This window comes from Thalia democratica, chromosome 6, assembly GCF_965202585.1.
Source record: "Thalia democratica chromosome 6, ktThaDemo2.hap1.1, whole genome shotgun sequence".
In the NCBI taxonomy this organism is placed as follows: Eukaryota; Metazoa; Chordata; class Thaliacea; order Salpida; family Salpidae; genus Thalia; species Thalia democratica.
In genome coordinates, this window is record NC_139170.1 from 39,752,951 (window position 1) to 39,779,396 (window position 26,446).

Genomic DNA, 26,446 nt, shown 5'->3' on the forward strand with positions numbered 1-26,446 from the left:
AAAGTTATTTTACATTTATTATGTTCACTAAAGTAATATAAATACAGAGCTGCATGCAGAGGGTCTTAAGCATAAGCGCGTTAGAAAGTCACCCCGTCTTCAGAAAATGAGTAAACAAAAAGGCCAGGTTGACAATTTGCCCACAGACAATCACCCACACCCAACTGAGACTTTGGATGTTGGCCCACCAACATCCTCAGCTCACAATGATACAACTTTTATTTGTTCTGGCATTTATAATATAAGTACTCGTCATATACTTGATAAATTTAATTAAAAAAAATTATAAAAACAAATATTTTAGTAAACTATCAGGGTTGCCACTTTACCTGGAATCCTGGAAAAACCTGGAATTTGACAATTTAGACAAAAATAACCTGGAAAAACCTGGAATTTTGAACAAAAAACCTGGAACTTTTAAGAATTTTAACATGTTCTGTAGTAAAATTTTGGTTTGACTCCAAAAATTTATCATATAGATAAAAATTTTTGTCATTACCAAAAATGTTTTTATTAAAAAACTTATTTAAGTAGCTTTAGAGTATCTTTTCAATCTTTATATACTGATTAACACTGTTTCTTACCTTAAATTTAACTTTAAATTAAAAATAAACCCAAACATGTGTATTTTTAAAAACCTGGAAGAAATTTGAAAAATCTGGAAAATTTTTGAAAAAACGAGTGGGAACCCTGAAACTATGAAAAACTTTTATAAACAAGCAACTATTAGCTTGAAATTTAAAGAACAAAGTAGCTTTGTTTTTTATTAGTTTTTGTTAAAGTTTTAATACAATCTTTATTTCTAATATCTTTTAAAATTATTCGTTCATGAAAATTTAAAAGAAAAAAACTGTTTTATGCTAAACTAAACATATATTTTGAACATATAAATTATTTATTAGTTTAATCTAAAATTCTTAAAACTGGCTAAAAATTTTTTAAGAAAAACTTAAAATTTTTATTTGAAACAAACAAAAGAAAATGTAAAATTACACCACTTTAGTATAACCGTTCTTAAAATAATAAAAGTATGACTAATAGTTTTAAACGTTATAAAAAATCCCATAAGTAAAAAAAACACTTTTTGCATCGAATAAAAATTTGATTTAACATATTTATTTTAAAATATAATATGTGTTTAAAAATTGTACTCAAAATTAGTGATTTACTTATATACTAAAAATTTTTATAGTTTTAATGTACAATTAACGCTATTAGACAAATTTACGTTGGCAAGTGTAAAGTTGGTATAACAACAAATATTAGACAAACATTAAGTTATAAGCTGGGTTTCCCACACTCATTTTCACCAGGTAACATTTTAAAAAATAACAAAAAAGCTTTAGTTCCATCTGACAAGTTATTCAAAGCACTATCTGAGATAAAAAAAAAAAAAATTGTGCTTTTCACTATTAATTTAAGAAAGTATAGTACAAGTTTTAAACTATTGTCTCATGGCTTTTTGTTGGCCCTTAGTATTCATAGACCCCTTTGCTGCTTAAGGCTCCCTTTATTTCAGTAACAGCCCCCATGGCACAGAATTTCACTTGAGGTAAACCTTGGTTTGTGCAAAAAGTTTCAAAATATAATAAAATAGTTGTTCAAAAATAAAAGATACTCTGCTCTATTTTGCATTTGAAACTCATAACTTACATAGGTTTTATTATCAAAGATAAATTATTAGCTTGGTTATTAATGTAAAAAAAAAAATAAGATATGAAAATAAAGTATAAAACGCCTTCCTTCCCCTTTATGGCCATAAAAAATGACAACTAAAAGCCTTGAAATAAATTATAATACAAAAGAAATATCACAAGCGCATGATGGCTTTTCATTTCTTTTATAAATATAGCAAAATCTAAATGCTTTCTTTCTTAATATACTTTTATTAATAAAATAACTCCTTTTTTTTTATTCTCTTAGAGTCTTTCAAATGCTTAAGAAATATTGACAAATTAGAAAAACGTTAGTAAAATCTAAAAGTCTAAAAATTCTAAGAATAAAATGTTTCATGAAAAAATGTTTTTAAATTGTTTATAAAATACGTTGTATTTGTGTTTTTTAGTTTTGTGTCAACTAATATCAGTTATATTTAATGTTTCAATTATTAAATCTCATATTATACTTAAAAACTGGTTTTATGGTGCTTTATTTTTAGTTTTATAATAGCAAAAAAGAAATAATTGTGTCTAATGATTAAATAGTTTAACAAGCAAGTAATAACAATTGTTTTAATTTATGCTAATGTTTTGTATTGGGTTTTTAAACCAGAGCGATTGACTGGAAGAACATTTGCCACACCTTAAAAATATAAAGAAAATCTGAGAAGAACCAACTAAAATGTTTTAGCTTAGTTTTTAAACTGCCCTTCTTTTAAAATTTAACATTCATCAATGACCATTTTGGTCTAAAACTGAGCTAATTTACATCACAGTTGAGTGCACTAGAAAAAAGAGAGAAATACTTGTGCATAAATTATGAAAGTTTGTAAGATCAGATTTAGATTGCTTTATTAAAATGATCATAAAACTAGTTTCTAGTAGTACTTTTCAAATTAAAGTATTATGCTTTATAAAGCACAATTAGTTTTTAAAATTTATATTACAAGTATTGTACACTTGTTAAACTGAATTATTATCCTTATATAATACTAAAATTTTTTGATGTGATAATTTTGATTTAAAGCTAAATTCTAGTTTAACAAATAAATTATGAAAATTGTATTAAGTTTTTAAAAATTTTTAATTCACCACAAAATCATTATGGTACATCAACAATCCTCTTTAAAGAAATAATTTTTCATTTAAGTTTTAAGTAATAAATTTTAGTTTAAATAAGTAACATTCACTAATGATAATATAGTTATGAATGTATTTTAAATAGGGTTTGAATAGTAAATATAAAAATTAAGGAAGATTAGAAATTAACTAAAACACAATTGCAACACACTGAGGCTAGTTTAAATTTTTTTTAAGTTTGAAAAAAAAATTCGAGCTCAAATTTTTTTGAAGTTCTTTTGTAAATCTCAGGCGAGATAGATATGTTTTTTATCAAAGTTTCAACTAGTTAAACTTGTTAATTTTTGATTTTGAAAGCGTTTTTCAAGTTGTCAAGTTTTTCTGCTTGTTTAGCTCAAATAAGCTATGAATAGGCAATTAAAATAAGCTTGTAAGAATTAACAAACCATTCATTTTATGAGTTAAGTTTTCTAGGAAAAGATTTTTTCTACTTTCATCAAGTATGTTGTTTTTGTGTGGTATTGTTTTTATTTGTATCAATTTAACAGTTATATTTAGAGTTATAAAACTTAAGTACTATATTTAAAAAAACTGTTTTAAATTATGCTTTAAGTTTATTTTTATACTAGCAAAAAAAATTTTACTCACTAGTTAAAGAACCAAGTAACACCCAGAGTTTTTTGTTAAGAAAACTTTTTTAATTTTTTTGTTTATTATTATTATTTTTTTGTTAGTTAAACTAAAACGATTGGTTTGGTGAACACTTGCCCAACCGAAAATGTTTAAAGGAATAATAATATGAACTATTTGGCGTTTTAATTAATTTTTTGAAGTGCACTCTTTAAAAATTTCAACTTCATTAATGACCATTTTCGTCAGAAACTGAGCAAATTTACTTTACAGTTCAGTTCACTTGATATAAGAGAGATACTAATGCAAAATTTATAGATATGTAGAGCAGATTTAGATTTAGATTAAAATGATCATATAGCTAGTATCTTCTAGAATATTTTTTTAAATTTCTATCTATGCTTAATTAAGCAACTTCCATTTTAAAATTAAAATAAAGTTTTTGTATACTTTAGTTTTTCCTACAGATATTAAAAATATTCCAACTAACAATATTGGATTTAAGCAAAATTTTATATTTATGGGAACCCTTAAAAAAATTACAACTTGCAAAATAAATTTAACATAATTATTTTTAAAATCGAGAATGATTTAGGCTAGTTTGAAGCTACAACTTTTTTTAATTTAAATTTTCCACTAAGATTTTAGCTCTAAAAAGTGGCAACCCTGTTAGTATTCAGTTTTAGGTTCAGTATGATTTAGGGTTGCAACACATTCAGCCAAGATTAACTTTTCTTAAAATAAAATTCTAACTGATTATTTTTAAATTTGTTTTCGAAGTTTGTTTTTGAAAATTGTATTAAATCTCTAATTACATTTATATCTATTTTTTTTCAAGGTTCATTTTTGTTTAGATGTTGTTTTAATTTATTTTCATTATGTCAACATTAATTATTCAGGGTTGAATAACTAACAATTTTTCAGTTTTTGGCATTCTCATTTTTTTCAAAAACTTAACATGACCAATGCTGATTTGATGTAACTCATGCAAAGTAAACATACACTTAAGATTAAACAGAAGAGTTTTATTTGAAATCTCAGGATAACTCATATGATTCAGGCTAACTCAGACTAGTTTGATATTTAACATAAAAAAATAACTCAGGCTAGTTAATTTTATTTATTAAAACCTTAAAACACTTTCACTAAATTTGAAAATCTCATTCTAGTGTTTTTTAGATCTTTAATAACAGTTCTTTGATTTTATTTTTAAAATCCGGTATTTTTCTTGCTTTAAGAAATAGAAAAAAGAAAATAAAGTTTTAGTTCATTTTTACTTTAACTTTATTTCATTTTAGTTTATATTGCCACTTAATTAGATAAACAAAAAAGAAAAAATATAATTATAGAATACTTCTGAAAATAATGTTTATTATAAATAAAAATTAGAATTTATAATATGTGATAAAACTAACAAAAATCTTTATTATAATTAGAAGCTATAATAAAATAAATTAATTATAATGGATAGATCACAACAAAACAGAAATGAAGCGTTAGGAGATTTCAATCACAGTGGAAATAAAAAAGTAAGATTTATTAAATTTCTAAAACTAATATTTTGTAATCTTAATGATCTTTTTTTAAGTAGTAAAAAGTATTTTTCTTATTCCTCTTTATTTTTAATTTTATATTTAATTCATAAAACGAATTTAATTTTACTACAAGATCTTAAATATAATGTATATAAAACACATATCAAAAATTTGCATTAGACTGTTTTTATAAACGTATTTAATAATTTTATATTTTAGTGAATGTGTTTTGAAATATTATCTGTTTTTCTTTTAACACGGGTTTATATCATAAAGCTAACTATTTTTGTTAAAGAAAATTTTTGTTCTTTTTATATTTAGAATTTATTTAAAACGTAAAATGTTTAAATAAAAAAAGCTAAATCATTTTTAAAGTTCAAATTAAGTACTTTTATATAATATAATTACTCGTTTCTTTTTAAAAAATTTCTAAGCTTAAAAGCTATATGAGGAACTCTAGTAATAATTAAAAGTCATTTTTGTTTATTTTAACGTAGTTAAACTTTAACAGAAGAGCAATCCTACTGAAAACAAGTCAAGAGTAGAAGAAGCCAAACAACATTTCGTACGACAATACGCAAGGTGGCAAGACATGGTTCAACGTGTTACTGATGCGTACTTTTTGCAAAATCACGAAACTTATATGATTCGAGTCATTGAACAATGCCAAAAACAAGCCGTAAAAGTGTTTAGAAATGTAACTTGTGAAGTTAAATTATATCAAAACTACTTGAAAGAAAAAATTGAACATGAACACCAACAAATAGTAAACAGAAGACGCATGTTGGAAAAAGGCTTGACTGACGCGATAATCCAGAAGTTCCATCATTTTACAGCTGATGAGTCATTAATCGGTGATCAGTGTACATTTTGCATGGAAGATGTCCAAAAGGGAAGGAAAATGACACGTCTCGACTGCGATGGCCAGCACGCTTTTTGTCAAGTTTGCATTAAAAAATGGTTCACTAACCACAACACATGCCCTGTTTGTCGGCATAAATTTCAATAAACTCAATTTTTAGTAACTCGTCATTTTTGGAATTAATTTCGGTAATAAATTATCAAAATTAGTATTGCTTGTTGTTTATTTAACTTAAACAACTTAAAACCCAATCATATCTATTTTTCCCTAATAGTAAAACTCAATTATTGACATAAGTTATTTAAAAGTCGGTTTAAAATTTGTAAAATTAAAATTACATTAAAGGAAGATAATAAGTTTTATTCACCTCATTTCTTCGGTCTTTCATTATTATTATTATTACATACATTGTTTATTGTGCAATGTTAGACTCAGGCATCAAAACCTGAACCACTTAAACAGGACACACAAAAAGAGAAAAAGAAAATAAACTTATATTCAAAACTTTAAGATAAATTATATATATTTAAATATAATTTAAATGAAAACACAAAGTTAAACACATTATGATATACAAATGAACTAAACTAAAAATTCAGTTCAAAAAATTCAAATTTATATATTACTTAGTACACACAATAAAGAAGTTTGTCTAAATCATCGCTTACAAAACAAAATTCATAAATACAAAATAAATAAGTAAACTAAAAGTTTGTAGGTGGGAGGCGTAGGGAAACGAATATTTTTTCTTTTGTTTATAGTGAAAAATTAGAGAATTTTACTAGTATTTATTGTATTTTAATCAAATCTTTTTAGCTTTAAACGAAATTGTTCTACCCTCTCACAAGATACTATATCCTGAGGTAGTCTGTTCCACATAGCTTTTGCTCTGTGAAAAATGCGCCTTGCCACTGACTGTTTATAAAATCATGTTTACATTTTATTTTCAAATTATTTCCTCTTAGTTGATATTTATTTTGGGAAAAATTAAAAAACTGGTTAAAAAAATTTCTAATTTGCCATTAATAATTTTGTAAAGAGCTAATAAACCAAATTCCCATCTTCTATATTCCAGTGATTTCAAGCCAAATTTAATCATTTTATCATTATATGATGTGTAAGATATGTTGCAACGACTACAAATATGACGGGTAAAACTCCTTTGCACAGATTCAACTTTGTTAATATCCTTTTTTAAATGGGGTGACTAAATTTGGGTACTATACTCAAGTTTAGGGCGAACGTATGTTTTAAATAGTTTTTTCAGAATTGAAGCAGAATTAGTTTTAAAACTTTTTAATTTTTGATAATATGTAGTTTTTGCAATCTTATATAAATAGTTGATATGTTCATTCCATCTTAAATCTTTGAAAATATAAATTCCCAAATCTTTAAAAACTTTAATTTCTGGTAACTTGATGTTATTGATTAAGAGGTCAGTTGGAGAAGATTTTTTTTTGTTAATGGCTAGAATTTTACATTTGCTAGGATTTAAGTTTAGTTTTCTTGTTTTCAACCATATGTAAATATTATCTAAAGATATTGTAATGAAGTATTAGACTGACTAAAGATTTTGGCATCATCTGCAAATAAGCTTAACTCACTTTTAATATCAATGTTTGAACAAATATCATTAATATAAATTAAAAAGAGAAGGAGACCAACTACACCACCTTGTGGTACTCCACTGTAGATTGTTAAAGAGTCAGAAAGCGTATTATTGATGAGTACTCTTTGTGATCTATTATTTAAAAAGTTATTAAACCAATCAATCAAGCTTTCATGTAGCCTATACTGATTTAAAATTTTTAATAATCTTTTGTGTGATACTGAATCTAAGGCTTTTAGAATATTCGTATAAACTACTTTAGTAAATTCATTTTTGAGATAAGGAACTAACCAAGAATGTAAGCATGTTAACAGTTGAATGGTTGATAGGCGGCTTGGGACAAAACCAAACTGTTTGTTAGTTAATAATTTGTTATCAAAGAGGTGATTGAGAATTTTTACAGTTACAATATATTCATAAATTCTTGAAAAGCCACTTGTTAGAGATTATTGTCTATAATTTAACGCATCGTGTATATTACCTTTCTTGTGCACAGGAATAATAGAAGATGTTTTCCATTGTTTAGGAACATCAGATAGTTCTAGAGAGCAATTAAACATTAATGATAGTGGAAAAATTATTGATTGGATAACGTGCTTGATATAAAAGGGTGGAATGTTTTCAGGCATTCTTATGTTTTTATCTTTTAAGTGGTTAATTGAACTTATAATGTCTTCATAGGTTATGAAAAATGTTTGCATTTTACTACAATTCCTTTGGGGTAGCTTAAAAGACTGGTAACTCTCGTCTTTTTTAAAAACTTTTTGAAAATTTATGTTAAAAAGTGTGGCTATTTCAAAATCTGAGGTTACTGTTTTGTTTTTATCATTATCATATAAGAGATGTATTGAATTATTTAACTTAAGTTTAGATTTCACGTACCTATAAAACTTTTTTAAATTTGGGTTTTTGCAGAATTTGCTTTCATATTCAAAGTTGTATTTTTTAACAGCTAATTTATATTCTTTAGACTTGTTTTTGTATTTTATGAAAAGTAATTTATTTGTCTTACTTTTTTGTATAGATTCGCTTTTTCTTTTAATAACTTTTTAGTATGAGATGGATATTTTTTACTTTTGTTATTTTTAGAATAAATTGGAACAAAATGTTTGATTGAGATTTGGATTAAGCTAATGAATTGATCGTAGAAATGCTGGAGATTTTCTGAATTTTCAAATAAAGAGGTCCAATTACTTTTTGACAGGAAATCATTGATGCTTTCAAAATTTGATTTTTTATAGTCATATGAGACTTTTTTAGCAATAGGTACTATTTTATTTTCAATTTTAATTTTTAGTGAAAGCAAGTTATGGTCACAAGTGTTTGTTAATGGATAATTAGTTGAGTGTGATATGATTCTATCTAGACCAAAATGATTGCAAATTATGAGACCGAGAATGTTACCATTCTTATGGGTTGAATTTTCAATTACTTGGGTTAAAAAACTGTCTGTACAAAAGTTAAGAAAACACTCAAGGAGTTTATTGAAATCTGTGCTAGGAATCCTCCAATCTATACTTGACATGTTAAAATCACCAAGAACATAAAAAGAACACTCTTTTGGAAAAAACATTTTAATCATTTTAGTTACATTTTGAACAGTCAGTGTACATCTCGCAGACTGTGGAGGAAGGTAGACACAACAAAATCTTAACTTTATCTTTTTAAAATTACATCTACACATAGGTATTCAAAATTGATGTTGCTTGTAGAGATAGAATCGTTTTTAACTTTAATAACTTTAAGCGAATTTTTGAAAAGGATAGCAACACCTCCAACCCTACTAGACCTATCACTTCGGTAAATGTTATAGTTAAAAGGACATACTGTGGCATCGTTGACCTTATTAGTCAACCATGTTTCAGTCAAAAAAAATAAATCAATGTTATTCAAATTTATATAGTTCTCTAAAATATAAAATTTACTTAAAACAGATCTTATATTAGTGTAACAAACTTTTAAATAGTAGTTGTTACAATTTATATAGGAAAACTTGTTAGTGCTAAAATTAATCCTATCACTTAATAAATTTATACCTGTTGACTCACGATTTCCTCCACTAATCCCAGATGTCCTGAAAGCGGTAACGAAAGGGCTGTCTTATCAGTTCAATTAACTTGTTGTTCCTTATAACATATTTTATGTTCAATTTTTTCTCATCAGCGATTGCTTGCTTTATTTTAACTTCTTTTCTCAATGTTCTGAAAGCTTCAATTTCCAAGAAAGTTCTGTTCTGTCAGGGTTGATGTAGATTTTTGATTCAATTTCACCATTAAACATTTTCAAATCTCTCAGTCTTAACAGTCTGTGTTTGGATGCTAAATTGTTTAATTTGACTATAAGTGGTCTGATTTTGTTATCTGCAATTTTACCAACTCGATAAAGTGACTTAAACTCTTCTTTTTTCATTTTTTTTTCTCCTAATACTTTTTGAATAACTTTTAGATCATTTTTGCAATTCTCTAGTGCAGTGGTCGGCACGCCAATTTGAATCCGTGAACCCTAAATCACAAAATTAAAATTTGGTGCACCCCAATTTCCATTTTTTAGCGCCGCTAGTGTTGAAGAATATGTAAATACTTTAAATCGATTTTTTTACTAATAATTCGGGAACACCCAATTAATTTTTACAAGATAACTTAAAATTGTTCACTTTACCCTATCCATTTTAATAAACTTATATCGGTGATCTAATTTTTACAACAATATTTTACTTGTATCACCCAGGTCTAAAATACTAACTAGATTAATTTAATACATTGCCACAATCCCAATTAACAATCAGCAGTCTTGGTACTTTTTATTGCATGGTAAATTTAATTATTTAGTTAACTCTACTTAATGATTTTTTAATAATCGATTACTATATGTGTTTAACAGATGTATTGCCACGAAAAAATTAAGGAAACAAAAATTACACCAAAAAGTAACGACAAAAAAGACATGAAAATATTATCCTAGCTAAATCCGTTTTGTTGATCTTGAACTGTATGTGTTGGTCTTGTTGCTTGCACGAATCTGATCAAACCTAAAATTAAGGTTTTAAAGTTAATGCTTAGTAATAATTCAGGTCTTAATGAGGTTTATTGAAAAAATTGCTCAAAAATTATTTTTGGATGAAGGACCTGGATACACAAAAAGACCTCTCGGTCATCGATTTGCATACCCAACTTTAATCAAATTTATAATGAGCTAAAAAATTATAAAAAAACTTAACAGTTAAAATCAAACTCTAAAACAAAAACTTTTCAAAATGAGACTATTAAAATTTAAAACATCAACTATTTTTTATAAACAAAAATATCAATAAAAAAAAAATTATATAATAGTATCTAACATCATACACACATAAAATCTATATTGAACTTTACGTTAAAAGGTAAAGTTTTAACATGAAATGTTTTTAAGTTTAAAATTTATCAATAATTTAATCTTTTACATGTCTTAAAAAAAAAAATTATAAATATTTAAATTTTAAAAAGTATGTTTAAGAATTTGGACTCTACTATTCAACTTATTAAAATAAGTAAGAATAAAAATGAGCTATAACATAAAGAAAATAAAATTACAATGTTCAAAAAAAAAGCAAAACAAAGCTGTTACTAATAAAAACAAGTAATTTTTTAAACTAAATAAAATGTTTATGATTTCAAAAAAAAACAAGTAAATTAATGAAAATTAATTAAATTTACATATTAATAATTAGATTTTTCTCAAGAGTTATTAAGCACCTATAAAAATGAATAAATCATTTTTGTAAAATTTTACACTTTAATCAATATTAGTAGAATTGACTTTTAATTTTTTTTAGTGTAATATAAGAGACTAAAATACCAAGAGACCTATTATTCTAAAACTATCTTACCATAATGAGCTGTTTATTGGAACTGCTACTGGGTTGTGGTTTAACTTGTCAAGTAAGTTCTTCAATTGAGGTATAATGTCTCAGCATAAGTATCTTTTAAAAAGTTACTTTGCCAAAGTTTTCCAACCTTTAAAATAGCATATGAGTTATCCAAAGTAGTTTGAGTGTGTGAAAATTTTATCAAAAAACTAATGTCATTACTGACTTCTAATCTAGTTTAATCATTATTAAAAAAAAACTTTATAGCTTTAAAAAAATTGTGTCTGATTTAACTTACAAAACTTTTTATATCTATAAAAAATATAAATAATCATCTCAAGTAAAACATTTGGTTTAAGATAAGTATTATACAGTAAATTTGATACCTTACTGTAAATATTTAAAATTATTTGTGTTATATTTTTTTTAGCTTAGTTTAATAAGAGTTATATTTAAAGTCAGAGTTATAGTAAGTAAAAGTTGTAAAATGCAAGAAAAAACTCAAAAAGACAATCAATAATTCGCTAAGTAAAGAATTTAATTATATTAAGACCAGAGTTGCTTCTCTTTGAAACAAAAAACATTTTTTATTATGTCAAACATTTAAAGTAGATACTGTTGAATAAGCTTGACAGGATTGTAATCCTTTGGGTTAAAACTGATTTGACAGATCAAGACTGTCCTGAATGACTTTAAACTGAACTGTAGTCATCTAAGTTTTTTTCATTTTTTTATTTTCAAAGGCAAGAAAAACATATATCTTCAGCAAAAAATACTAAAAGTTACAAAATAATTTAATGGGACTATATTAACTATATCTCATTCAAAATGTAGGAAAAAAATGCCTGAAATCTTAAAACTATACTGAGATAAAAAAAACTATCTTGAGTCAGCCTGGGTTTAAAAAACAAATTCAAAATTTTCTAAGTTATCTTATGTCATACTGAGATTTTCAAAATTTTTAAATCATCCAGGATTATTCTGATTGTGTAGCAAACTTTTTGATAACATGAAATATCAAATTTATAACAAACATACATTTTTAAACTATAGTTTTAAGGTAAAAAGGGTTGTTAATCAAAAATCAAAACCAAGCTCAAGCTCAGGAAAAGCATTCTAACCTAAAATGGGTATTTTTTTAAATCCTTACTAGTCTGAGTTTTGATAAAGTATCATAATACCTTTAAACTGTCTATATTTTTGCATTTACATAATAAAAATACTGAAAAAGATATCAATTAACAGTAAGTTTTCTTTCAAAATATTCAAATTAAGTAAAACAACTGAGGAACTGTACATCATTTTAAAACATTTAAAAAAAAACTATTTTCAAATAAGCACAACTAAAACAGAAAAAAAAATAGCTTAACATTTCACAAATAATAAATTTTTGGTTTTTAATATAAAACTATAAGTTATTTTTAAATTCTAAACAAAATTGTTTAGTCTTTTTTTAAATTTTTGGTAGGCATAAAGAAAGATTTACATCTTAAAAACACATACTATAACTCTTCTAACAAAATTATTAAATTACTGCTTAGTATAATTCATAAATTTAAGATCAAGTATTAGCACTGTTGTTACTCTTTGAGTTAAAAAATTATCCTGACTCTTAAACTTTGAAATTTTTATAAAACATCATATATAAATATTCAATATAAATAAAGTTTAAAAAACAACTCAGGTTATTCATCAAAATTGGAATTAAAAAAAAAAAATTTGAAACTACAACAAAGAAATTTCATTTAATGAAATAGAAAATATTGGAACAAGATTCAAAAAACAAATTATCCTGAGAATTGTAAAATATTTATACTGTCCTGAGTTGCACTAAGTGTAGGACTCTGTAATAGTTACAATAAAACTAGCCTTGGTCATTTTTAGTTTAATAAAGAAAAGAGAAAACCAAAGCTCAAAAGTAGCAGTATACTTAAATTAATATTTTGATAAATGACTAAATAAATTTTTTATATTTCAAAAATAAAAATCATACATACATTCAAAGATTCTACACAAGTCCAAAACTAGACTAACTTTTGCAAGAAAAATAACATGCTTAATAAGACTTTATTTCTAATAAAAAAAAACATTTAGGCTGAGTGTGTGGCAACCTTGAATCATACAACAGATACAACATATTTTGTTAAACCAACAGATCAAAATAGCTAGTAAATAAAATAATTAAGAGAATAAATTTTTTAACTTTTAAAGTCAATAAATTAAGTAACAAGTAGTTTAATAAAAAGCATACCTAGCTAGCCTGAGTTTAAGAAAAAAAAAGAAAAGTTCTAGCCATCTTGAGATTTTCAAAAACTTTTATAAAATTTAAACTATCCTCAGTGTGTGGCAACTCAATGTCAATTTAGCCTATATTTTCTTTTAAACTTTATATGTACTATTCAATTATGGATAGGTTAATTAATTAATTAATAAAATAAATTCAAAGGTATGATATTTACTTAACTTGTGTTATTCAAAACTTAAATCTGTTACTTAAAACTTGTTCATTACTACTTTTATGAATCTATTTAGAAATTTTTTTTAATATACTTTAACTGTTTTTATCTTTTTTAAGTATTTTTATTGAACATAAATTCTTTAATTTTCCTTTAAGTATAAAAATATTATAATTATCATGTGAATATTTTTAAAGGAATTATTGTTTAGTTTTTAAAGTAGGTAGTATTAATAATTTATAAAAGAAACTTTCTTCACTAAGCAAAATACTGTAATCTACTAATACTGTAAGTAAAAAGAAAAATACTAACCTTTTAATATATTCATGATCTTAGCTGGATGAAAGCTTCCTCCACATCAGCCAACTGATTTCACAAGATCTTCGAGTTTTCTCTCTATTCTTTCAGATGCAAACTGCTTCCTCAATGTTGATATAAAGAATGTTATGTGATTTTCAATACCAAAATAGATCATGAGAGTAAAATGGCCAATAAATTAAAAGCTAAACTAAACACCAGGGCTAGATTTAACTTAAATATTTAAGTATGTCGCTTAAACTAAATAAATATAATAATGTAATCTCAAAATTCTGTGCACCCCTAAATGACTTTCGTGTACCCTAAAAGTTTCGTGCACCCCAAAATAAATTTCGTGTACACTAGTGTGCACCAGTGTACACCGTGCCGACCACTGCTCTAGTGCATTATGAGTTGGATTTTTACTTTCTGGAATGTTAAATATTATTACATTTAAAGCCTTTTTTTCTTTCAGTTTTTGTTCATTTTCAGCCTCTATTTTTTCTGCTGCTAAATTTAATTTGGTACTAATGTTTGTGATAACTTCTGTTGGTTCACTTTCCTGCATAGCATCAGCCTATTTGGAGAATTTAGTTTTAAACTTGTTAAATTTAGAAGAAAAATCAGACTTAAATTCTGAGAAACTTTTTTTTAACTCTGTAATTCTATTTTCTATATTGTCTATTCTCTTACTGCTGAATTCATCTTTTTGAATCTGATCAATGTTATTTTCAATGATTTTACATTTTTCATAATCTTCCTTCAATTTAAGCATCTCAGCTTGAAAAGAACTAAATTTTATTGTCCTTCTTACTACCAATGGCAATCAGTTTTTCCTTGAGCTGTTTTCCAATTTTGGAGGACTCAACCAATGCTTTGATTTCAGCTTCAACAGACATTCACTTTTTTATATTACAAAACCTTATTCAATATATTTGAAATTAGATCTACAGTATTTCCTCCACATATTATTTTAATCATTTACATTAAAATATTTGATCCCATATAAAGTAAATAAGAATAAGTGTCATGAAAAAAAATATTTGTCCCTAAGTGATGATAAGTGATAATCTTACACCTACTTAGGTAGATTAGTAACTTTTGTTGAATATATTTTCGTTTCCATAAATTTTGGTATTTATTTTCAGGATATCGATAAATTTTTGCTTTTCATTATTTAATATTCTTGATAATAAAATAAAAAAACATTGTTAGTTTATACATATTTATTAACAATAAGTAAAGTGTTTATGCTTTTAACATTAAAAACGTTCAAAAGTGTAACGTTTAAACGTTTTTATTAATTTTTTTCTATTTACTGTTTTGATAACTTGGTTTGAACTTCTTTCTACGCTATTACAATAAATATGAAGGTGATAAAGCGTGCAAAATTATAATAAAATACCTCTTTTATGTTAGTCAGGTAACTGTAGAAAAGGTAGTTGTTTTTTTTTTGTATTTGAGACGATAAAACTTCGTCATTTTATCATCTTAATTTTCATTGCAACTTATATAAAAACTAACAACTAGTTGGAAAATAAGGCGATTTAAGTAAGTAAGTTGTAAAACCGGAAAATGGACTTACGAGCGCAGCTAAAATTTCTAGTTTGTATTTATTTTTACATTGAACAAAGTAATCCGTAACACTGGAACTCTAACAAAAACATTAAGTTAAAAAAATTCTGCAGACCAACATTAAACACTAGTTTTAACTTGCATTCAACTTTACTAATAATAACAGCTCACAGAAAGGCTAAAATCTATTTGTAAAAAAAGATATACGTAAAACTTTAATTTTTTATTTGGTTGTATACAACTTAATCCATATTTACAAACTCTGTAATAAAAAAGTCTTATAGATAAAATAACAACAGTTTGGAAATAATTTTTAATTATTATGATTAAGGATAAATATTTTTATTTTTAAATTTTCCTAAGTAAAAAAAGGCTTCATTGATAACAACTAACGCAACTATTATAAAAAAAAGTTTATTTTCTTTAAATTTGTTACCTACCGGATCAAAAAAAACTAGTACGATTCGAACCATTTTGCAATGTTACAAATTACTGAAAGCTAGTTTGTATGAACTACAAACACAGATAAATTATATTTTAAACGTTGGCCACAAGTCTTTTAATTAGTTTGACAACGAATCCAGATCTAGTATTTTGTTTTAAACTGGTCTGGCCAAATCTTATAAGTTTCTCTAATTTATCCGTAATATCCAAAGAAAATTTAAAGGCTACTCTTAGATACTTCTAGGACCTTGTTTGTGGTTCTTATTTATGAACTCCAGAGTATCTAGTGTAAGTTTCAAAGATTTTCTTCTAATACCTGCTATGACTTTCGAAAAAAACTACCGACCATTTGAAAAAAAAATATTAATAAATTTTTATGAAGTTATATTTATGTCTCAACTTTTAGTGTAAGTTAAAACAAAACATGGCTTTATACAAGTATAAGTCTAAAAGCAAAAACTATTATTAAAAAAAGCGTTAAACTACAGAATTATGGTGTTGGAAAGCAAATAAGATTACTTCTGGTCAGTGTACAAATTCAATTGGTTTTTGTTTGTCCTTATAATGTGCAATTTTTCATTGTATTGTCTATTTGAATTAAACAATAAACAATATGGCAAATGAGTAAGTCTAACTTAAAATATTACCGTAAAATTAGCGTTGCTAAGCTAATAATAAACTGTATGGTCATCGTAAAACATTTATGATTGACTTTTAAATATGAAAGAACTTGCTTTGTAATAAAATGATTCAAAATTTTGCTTACACAAAAAAGCTGTTAAATCACTTTTGTAATCGAATTACTTTATAAAGTTGAATTAGTTTTATCATCAAATTTTTTATGTAAAAACTGTTTAATAAAAACTAGCTACCAAATGTAATAGATAATATTTAGAGACCTATTTTATTAATAAAATACAACTTCAATAAAAGTCTATGTAGCAAATAACTTTTCTCAACAACAGATACTTTATCAATAATAATATCATCTGAATTATTTCGAAATTAAAAAGACAGTTTTTATTTCTTGAATAGTAAATGAAAATTAATCTTACCCATTTTGTTATAAACGATTGTTATTAACATTTTCCCATCATATGTACAAAAAAGTTTTTAGCTCAAATGTATACTTATAGTTTTTTTAATTATTTGTTAAACAATAGTCTGTTTTTTATACGTCACTTATATGTTGTAATAGAACTATATTAGGTTAAACTTTAAAAAGTAATCTCGTTGTAATGTAGAACTTTCAATAACAATTCTTGTATAACCTGATTAAAACTAAGTTAAATCACAAACTTGCTAATGTACATTTGTCTAGTCGCATTAATTATATATTGTTATTATAAAATATGATTAAATGTAAGTAAAACACGGTGTTTTTGTTAAACATAGACATTTCGCAGACTGCTATTTTGTCTGTGTTTTATAATACTACAGTTGATTAATAAAATGCATTACTCAATTCAAAAAAATGTCTTCTACTGTACATTTTGTGTATTTTATGAGATTGACAGCGTTAGTCGCAACTTATTTAAATTTGAAGTTCTTTAGCTAAAATAATATAAAGGTTAACTTATTATTGTTAGTTGTTATTTTACATAAAATATTCCTATCAAAAAAGTTTTCTTATATGAAGTAATGGTTCTATTTTTAATGTTAAATGAATCTAAAAAAAGTTTTGATGGGTTTAATTGTTAAACTATCGTCCGATTATTTTTATAATCTGAAGAAAATGTAAAATTAGTTATAAAAAGGATATTTGTTCGAAAATATACTAAAGTGAGTTTTAATTTTGATAGGCAAATTTATTTTGAAAAACTGTCTATTAACTTAAGTAACTTTTAGAAATAAAACAGACTATTAATATTTTAATTGACTTTAACTAATTTGTAAAAAACCAATCTGTTTTATTTCTTGAAACTACATTAAGGTACTAACCTAACCACAGTGCTGAACAATCTATAGTAATATTAGTATTCAGTAACGCAAAACAATTTAAATATTTATAATTTTTTTTGAAATGGAAATAAGTTTGTTAGCCTCATGACAAAATTAGAACTCAAATAAAATAACAAGTGAAAACAATATATATATAATAATAAATAATTTTTTTTTAAACAAGATAGTTATAATTTTTGTATAAATTAGGTTTAGACAAGGTTAATATAAAGTTTTCTGTCCTCTCCTATCTTTTTTTAAAATAAGCTGTTTAATTTTTTTTTTTTTGGAGTTTATAAAATCAACAAAAACTTATCTGATAAATTTACAACTTGAATTTAACATTTTCAAAATGTTTTAGTATTACTCAATACGTAGCAGCTAGTAGGTTATAAGGTACAAATGTCTTTGTTTATTTTAAAGTTATATGTTTTCAATTCAAAAAAGGACACTTTATTTATTTAACTGTAGCTTTTATTTTCAAAGCGATGTGTTGTACATAAGAACTTCGTATGTAGCTACATTTTCTAAGTATTTGTAAAACTTTATAATTTTTAAAACATAAACTTTAATAACATGTAGACCCTTGACAAAAAAAAATTATGTAGTAAAATTATTTGTTCATAATAAAACATACGAAAGAAGGAAACACAACGACAAAAAAAAATGAAGTTCAAAAAAAACTTTCTTTGCTGTGATGTGAAGCATTTCAAAACTAGCTTTTAATTTAAAAAATGTTACTAATTATTATTGCCTTTTTCAAACAATGATAAATTTTAAAGAATTTAACTTTAGTGGTAAATTTAAAAAGAAGTTTAATAAAAATTACAATAAAAGTTAATTTAATAAGTATTTATAAGGTTATAAGTTTGTAGCAAAACTTTATAGATATTCTTTTCAACTTCATGTTTTTTTTTTTGCGTAGTGTGCGTTTTTCATACACCATCTCTTCTCGCTTATAAAATTTTCAGTTATTCTAATTTTTCATTTGTCAGAAGAACTTAGTGCGACGGTTGTCGAATATGTAGCCTTAAAATTGCATTGTTTTTTATTTAACTTTTTTTTGATATTTTTACATATGTTTGAGTAAAAGACTTTTTAGTATTTTATTAATCGTTAAAAATAAAATATTTCAAAACTAGTTCAAACTTCATTGTGTTAAAAGTAAAGTACTTTTTAATTTATCTAAACTTAGTTTGACTTTAAAAATATGTTGTTTGTAGCAAATTGATGTAGAATGAAAATAAAACTTATTATAAGCTAAAACAGACTGAATAAACATTTAATATATAATTTTACAAATATTATACAATATACTTTAAGGATAATTTTTATATATTTAAAAATGGCAGTTATAAATTAGTTTAATAAAAATAATTATAAAATGTACAACTACAATAACAGATTATAAAACGATCTGATTTTATACTTTATTTTATAATTTAAATTTGTGTTCAAGGTTATTTAGCTGTAGAATTACAAAAATTGAAAATATTCATCTTTTAAAAGCAACTTTTAGAGCTATGTAAACTTTATTTTTTTGAAAGTAAAATAAAAAGGAAGTTTTATTTTTCGGTGTTGCATTATATAAGTTTAATTTCAAATATAAAAGTTTGTAAACAAGAAACTAGTAAGCAAAATTCAAAGTACATTTTGACAGTGTGAATTGTTCAGAAATGTACGAAGCTTGAAATTTTTTTCTGAGCTCTTTGCTTTAGAATAACGCTTTTTTCTGGTTCTCGTTTTATTACTATTTGTATTAAATTATTTATTTTGGATGTAACGCGTGTTTCGTTATTTAGTTAAAAATAAAAGTACGTAAAGTAAAGCATGATTAGAATAAAACAAAAAATTGTTTAGATAATGTATGCAATTTCTAATTTTTGGGGTATTTTATTTTATGCTGCAAGGTTTTAAGTTTTGGTAAAACGTCTTTAACTCAGATTTTATTTTATTTACAAGCTAGCTGGTAACTAACATCAAAGTACTAAAATATAGCTTGGTAAATGTTTTTTTTCGTTTACTAATTAACTAATTTATTTTATTACACATCTCTCGTTTTAATTATTCATCGTCAGAACAGATAATTATTTGCTGTGGTAATAATACAAATATTAGTCTATTGATGTAAGAAAAACTAAAAAATCGTGATAATTTTAAGGACTTATTTAAATAAACTGTAAATTTTAAATATATTAAACCTACTTAAGTTTGCTAAAAATATCTATTGTTGAAACAATTTTACCTTTTTTAGGACATTTTAAGTAGTTACAAAGAAAATCACAATGGACAAAATAAACAGTGAATTATTCAGTTCTAAAAACCTTGATTTCGATGAAATAGACTCTGGGTTTCAACCAAAGTTGTTTGTGAATGTTCCAATTCAAAGACAAATAAAAGGTAAGTTTAGTTATTTGACAAAAAAATGTACATTTTGTTTTTAAATATGTGATTGTTTTTGTTATTTGTTTATTGTTTTTTAGCTTTTAAAGTTTCAAAACAAAATAAGCACATTAAAAGCCTAATAAACACCAGTCTTATAGGTTTTGTTTCATTTGATTAGTAATATGTTTTTATCACATAACTACAAAAAAATAGTATATATGCAAAGAAGTAAACTAAAAAAACTAATTTATTTTCAGAAGTTTTAAGGTAACCTTCAGTTTTTTAACTTGGTACTTTGAATTTGTCACGTTTTATTGTGGCTGTAAACTAACTCAAATACGGTTATAAAATAAATTAAATCAAACTTAAAATTTAATGTTGGCTATCAATCCCTTTTCAGAGTAAAAATGTATCAGTCAAGTACTATTACTTAGCATCTTACATTTTTATGTCTGTAAAAAACAAGTTTATCACTATTATCAGTTCCTATGAAGACATCAGTGATCAAAGGGTCAAGAAAACGGAAACAGAAGAATGAAAGCTTACTGAAGATTGCTACTAGCAAGAAAACCAGAATTCAACAAAAAATGGAGATGAAAATCGTTGATGTTCGCGAAGAAATCAAAAAAGCTGAAACATTAGAAACTGATTTTCCTGAATCTGTATTGTTTCTTGATAAGAAATTCATGACTGAAAAATCTAACATTGATCAAAATAACATGTCACATCTTGTTCTAAACATCAAAAATATCAGTACAAAAACAATTCAAAACAGCAAGTGTGCTTGTAGTTTTTGCAGAAGAAAATCTTTTGAAGCCTTCAAACGAAACCAGCAAAGGCAGATTCAGATAGCAAACCAAAATAGAATATATCAAACAATTAATTACGGGCTAGTTAGAAAGTTACCGAAAGATAGTATGAGATCGGAGCAATTTAATCCAGAAGTTAGTAGTTGTAATCAAATCAGTCTGCAATCTTGTTTGAATAACACTGAACAACTCCACCCTCACTTCACAAAAGCAGCAATAAAACCAACAGCAGTTTGTGATGGTTATTGTTATCAGCAAAATGTCAAACTTGACCGCATGTTTATTATAAATCAGCAACATAGTGTTGCTCGAATTCAAACATGCAAGTCGAATACAAGAAAACAGCAAACTTATATGCATCAATTAAACTATAAAAGTAAAACAGACTTTTACAGTCATTTTACCGGTAACTATCATAAAAACAACTTTACCAAATATGATCAATTTTCATTTGCTCAAGGATCTACCGGCTCAATGACGTCATCAGTCAAGTCATCTGATGGCGGCACGAATGATTTAATGACGTCACAATATTTCGATAAATCTATTATGACGTCACAGCAGATTCGAATGAGTAACAATTTTGACTTTAATAACTTTGTTTGTTATTAACTTTATTTTTTTTTATGTATCTATACACTTCATTAAAAATTAAATTCTTTTTTAAATATTATTCATTATCTGACTATCATCACAAAAAACTTAAAAATATAGAAATAAGAATAAACACAATTAAGTTTTTCTTTGAAGCCTTATTTTAAACATAAAGATAATTAATTTGTTCAGTTTTATTTATTGTTTGTAAAATTGTTTTTTTTTTTACGAACTACAATAAATAGTTGCCATAGTACATCTTGTGTTACATTATTTTTTTAATTTTTACAATCCTGACCACATAGAACAAATTGAGATATTTTTAACACGAATTTTACAAAAAAATGCTGTTTTAAGTAATAAGATTATAACTTTACCCTTAAACCTGATACGTTTTTCAAAATAACTATTCATGCTAAAAACAACTATATAAAATATTTAGAAAGCTTTGTTAGAATTATTGTTAATTTTTTTTTTGTTTATTTATGAAACAATAATTGTTTAAAGTAAAAATGAGCAAAGCAATATAAAAAGACTGAAAATTTAAACCTAACTATCAATCAAATAAAAAACATTTAGAAACTAAATTAAACATATGTTTCTCATCCTGTTTTTTTTTCCTCGTTTTAAATATTATTTAAACCACTTTGTTAGTTGGTAACTTATCTTTATACTTATAAAACACTGTATAAGTTACATACTGAATTTTTTGGTTTAACCTTTGAACTTCTATAAATACATAATATGTCAGAAACCACTTTATCTTCAAAATATTTTTTTACGAACACAACTTTTAAATATATGTAATATTTAAACCTAAAATTATAGATTTGTAGGTTAAAACCCAACAAATTTTGATTTTTTATTGCTGCAAGTTGTGCAGAACTACATGCAAAATAAAAACTAAATACAAAAAGTTTGCTGTTATTGTTAATTTAACAATTGTTTCAACTATCGAACTTATTGTTAAAGTATAATGTTATACTAAAATAACAAAAACTTTTGTTGTTGTATTTTTTCAGAGTTACAATAACAAATATCTGTTAATAGATATTTAACACAAACTGAGCTATTATTTCAGCTGGTAACTAGCTCTTCTGTTGTTTCTTTTTTAGATACTGTTTGCTTTTTATTAAACCACATTTTACCAAACTTCATACTTTTTGTAAGTAATTTGACTACGTTTTTTAGTGACAAAATGTTTAGTTAGAATATAAAAATTGTAAAACGCATAGTTAAATTGACTTCTTAGTTTAACAGTATAAATTGATGATACTTAATGTTGTTTAATTTGTTTTTTTTACTTTGTTAAAATTAAATAAAATTTACCAAACTCTATGTGTATTTGGTTAGATTTTAGATTATAGAACTGTTACTAAAAAAACAAGTACACATAAATTAAAAAAGTTTTTTAGTGTAATGATATTTTTTAACATCAGTTTCTCAGAATTATTAAAAAAAACTACAATTTTTTTACATTAGCATGAAATTAAAAAACAAATCGTCATTAAATTGTTATCAGTTTTATATTTCAAGTTACTTTATTCAAATATTTTAAAACCAAAACAGTAAAAAAAATTATCTGCACAAATAATGCTTTTGTAGATAAAAATTATGAAAAGTAAAAACTTAAAACGTATATTATGTGATAACATTAAACATCTTGAAATGTTTGAATTGGTAAATTTTTCTCACATTTTATTTAAAACTGTGCTCAGTTGAAATTATTGTTTACTGAATTTTATATGTATGCTTTTAATTAAAAAAAAACTCTTGGCATAAATCATTTATGAGTTTAAAGAAAATAACAAAAAAATTAACATTCAATTTACTTAATAATTGAAAAAGCAAACTTTTAAAGCACTTATACAGCGCTTAAAATTTAGAAAAATATTGAATTTTTAACTGTTTGTGTTTATAGTTATTTAAATAGTTTGTTTTTACTAGTATTTTTATTAAAAATAGAACTAATTTAAGATACTGTTCGTGCTTTTGTATATTTTCTAAAATCATACTTTTTCATATTTTTAATCGGTCTATACATTATGTTCAAAATTTATAAATTAGATTCAAATAACATCTTAAAATCCCTTAACTTAAGTTTTTAAACTCTAAATTTTCAAAGTAATTGAAATAGAATATTTAATTCCTTTAAAAACAATAGCCATCTTAATATAATTCTATTACATGATAAACACTTAAAAACTACAAAAATATAAGATTTAAATCGGCTATATTATCAGCATTACATTTGTAAGTTGAAAAATAAGCACAAATTACAACTTTCGGACTTATTTTAGTTTTTTATATAAAACAGGTTAGTAATGTTCTTTAGGTATTTGTATTAATAAAAGTTAAAACAGTAAAACTAAACTTTCTAAAAACCACTAAACTTCCCTATTTTTAATTCTCAAACGTAACACCTAACGTTTACATTTTAGCACTTACTTAAACCATCAGTGTTTTCTGAAAAACTTTTTTTTTGAGAATTCGTAGAACTACCAAGTAACCAATACAAACAGGGGATTACCTAACCACGAAATTTCAACAATTCTTATTATTTTGAAAAGGTTGAATTCAAACTCTTAATCGTTCAATTGAGCGTTCTTATCTATTATGTCAACTGTGTGTTTTGAAAACACCCGGCTTAAGTAAAAGCACAAAAGAAAATTGTTATGTTAAAACTATCACATTAACTACTTTTATAGTACGTTGACCTTAAAACTTTCTATGCTTAAGTATTTTTTTGTTAAGTTGCCGCCCAAACCAATTACTTCTGTTTATTTTGTTAAGTGGTTTCTTTTATATAGATAAAAGTTTAAGAAAAATTATTTAAACAATTGCATAACAGGACTTTAGAAAATAATAATTTATCATTAAATGTTAAGTGGCTATTGATGATAAAAACCAATGACATTTGAAATAAAAAGCTATAAGTTACAACTAAATTGTTTTAAAGCAACCTAATAATTTTAATATCACTTATTTAAAGTGGTTAAGTCGTGTCTATAAAATACTAAGTATTGCAGTTTTAATTTATTGTTTTAGTTTGATAACCATTGTTAAACATTTTTGTGAGAGTTACGTGAACACTTTTCTCAGCTGCAGTTCGAAAAAAACACGTAATTTATGCATAATTTTAACAAGTTTACTGCTACAATTATTTAAAAAAAAAGTAAAAATGATTATTACAACAAAGTTATCTTAATATAAAATAAAAAATAATCTATAAATTTTTTGTAAAAACCACATGTATTTTGCATATTTTACTTTGAAAAAGATTTAAGTTTTAGTTATAATGTGTTTGTCTTTCACGGCAAAAGTACATTTCTTTAATGATGTAAATTTTCATAAATACAAACTAGTACTTTTAACCAACAATTTTCTCTAAAAGGAAAGTTAAAAACGTTTGTGTAAAGCAATTGACCTGGCTTATCTCTATTCTAAAAAGTTTAAACTTTGCAAATAGCTACCTTAAACCAATGGATAATTCAAAGGACTTGAAACTTAAAAAATTCTTTGTTTCATATGACATGGTAGTTTACTACTCTCGACTCAACTACTTATGAATAAGACATAAGTACAACCAAAGCTTTGTATAAACACTTTTGGAAAAGCTTTTTGTCATAATAAGTTCTAAATTCATAAATAATATGTAAAAGTAAATTCTTAAATGTGCTATTTACAAAACTTAAAACGATATAATAGGTCACACGGTAACGTCTACTGCGATTTATGTAAAATAAGTTATTAATAAATGAAATTAATGATTAATAAAAGAAACGATTTTAGGTTATTAATAATTACTTAACACTTATTGCAATTTTTAATCCAAATTTAAAATAACTTCAACAGACTTTGTTTAAGTGAATCAAGTTTTTATTTAATTTTATTGAATGAGTTCTTAAAAAAATATAGAATCTTTTGCAAATGCAGTTAAATATTTTTTTATAAGAAATAGATAGTTTTAAATAGCATTGAAAAGACTAACTTAGCTCAGGGTTCTAAAATTTTGTTAACACAAACTATTTAAAGGGGACATATTAAATGCATAAACTTAATTTAGTTCTTTTAACAAAACAAGTTTAATAAGTCAACAATATATAAAAAATTTGAGATAAGAAGGTCAAAATTTTAAGTCTAGATAAATAATGACTAAAGTTCGCAACCAAAAAATTTAATTATGGTTCATTACAACGTTTAATGATCTAACATAGTTTTGATTAAAACTAATTTATTTTTATACTATAAATTGCTTTTTGGTTACTGTAATTATAAGAAGAATACACAAACTTAAGTGAACAAAAGTTGGAAACATTTTGAAAAATTGTTTTGGTTTAAACCATTTCTTTATGCAATATTTAATTATAGCTATACTTAAAGTCATTTACATAAAGTTTATGAAGTTGAAAAGACAAAAAGAAAATAAAAATTTATACAGTCTGATGTATAAAAATTTGGTCATATAAAAATAGTATTAAGTGAAGAAAAAAGAACATTTTTGATAAGTATGTATTCTCATGAAAAAAATAATTTTTGTAAAAATCGTGAAGTTGTTTTACGGCCAAAGTTTAAACCTAAATTGTATTTGTCATTTTCGTGTTGCGCGTAAATAATAGTAAATTACTTTCAAAAAGGTTTTATTTATTCTTTTAAGTATGTAAATAATAAGTATAAAGAAGTTCATTTACTACTGTTACGTATGTACATAGAATAAATTTTGAATT

At 24.5% G+C, this 26,446-nt stretch overlaps 1 long non-coding RNA gene across 1 annotated transcript; it reads right to left on the minus strand.

Annotated features, from left to right (window-relative positions):
* Positions 1 to 10,370: 10,370 nt before the first annotated feature.
* On the minus strand, positions 10,371 to 14,106 carry LOC145839504 (uncharacterized). The gene is made up of 3 exons (XR_014370069.1): positions 13,987 to 14,106; positions 11,240 to 11,366; positions 10,371 to 10,402 (listed from the first exon to the last, which is right to left on the minus strand). It is a non-coding gene; the product is annotated as an uncharacterized LOC145839504 (long non-coding RNA).
* Between the last annotated feature and the right edge of the window lie 12,340 nt (positions 14,107 to 26,446).